Consider the following 736-nt stretch of genomic DNA (forward strand, 5'->3'; position numbering starts at 1 on the left):
AGATCAGTTAGCACTTGAACAGAATCCGGCAAGAGATGGGGTCTTTCTGAAAGTAAGTCTATCAAGGGGGAAACCAGTCAAGGTCACATAGACAGGCGGCAAGATTGCTCAGGAGGGCCGGAGATGGCGAGAGGAGCTTATTGTCATTTAGGTACTCAACTCCTGGGAGATGGAGGTCTCTGGCTCTCTTGCGTAAAGTCAGGCAAGGATGGCATCGTGGAAGGTCTCAGGCTCTGCCTCATAATAGGGATAGGTATCAGCAGTGTCCGGGTTTCTGCTGGAGTGGTAAGCAGCCAGGTAGCTCTTTCTTAATCTTATTTTGTAGATGCGTCCAGCAATGAACTTTCCAAGTACTATGAGCAGGTGGAGCGACACCCTGGGGAAGAATGCATAGTAAGGGGAGGGCAGGAATTGTCTTGCCCTGGTGTTTAGGAGTAGTTAATAGTATCCCTTCTTGAGGGCAAGGATGGAGGGTCGCCTGGGACTGTAGGAGGCTGTAGTTAAGGGAGGAGAGCAACTGACGCTGTAGGAACAAGAGGGAGATGCCCAACTAATTTATTCATGCTGTGTGCTATAGCATCTAGTGGAAGGTGTTTGCTTATAGGAGAGCCCAGTTTAGGTATTTTCTAGCTTAGTGGTCGATAACCTGGTATGAGGCATATCACCAGGAGGCTGTGATCCCTCTGGAAGTGGTAATCTGAGGTGGAAGAGAATGAAGAGTGAAGGTGCCATATAG

This window comes from Tuber melanosporum (assembly GCF_000151645.1).
Source record: "Tuber melanosporum whole genome shotgun sequence assembly, scaffold_267, strain Mel28".
In the NCBI taxonomy this organism is placed as follows: Eukaryota; Fungi; Ascomycota; class Pezizomycetes; order Pezizales; family Tuberaceae; genus Tuber; species Tuber melanosporum.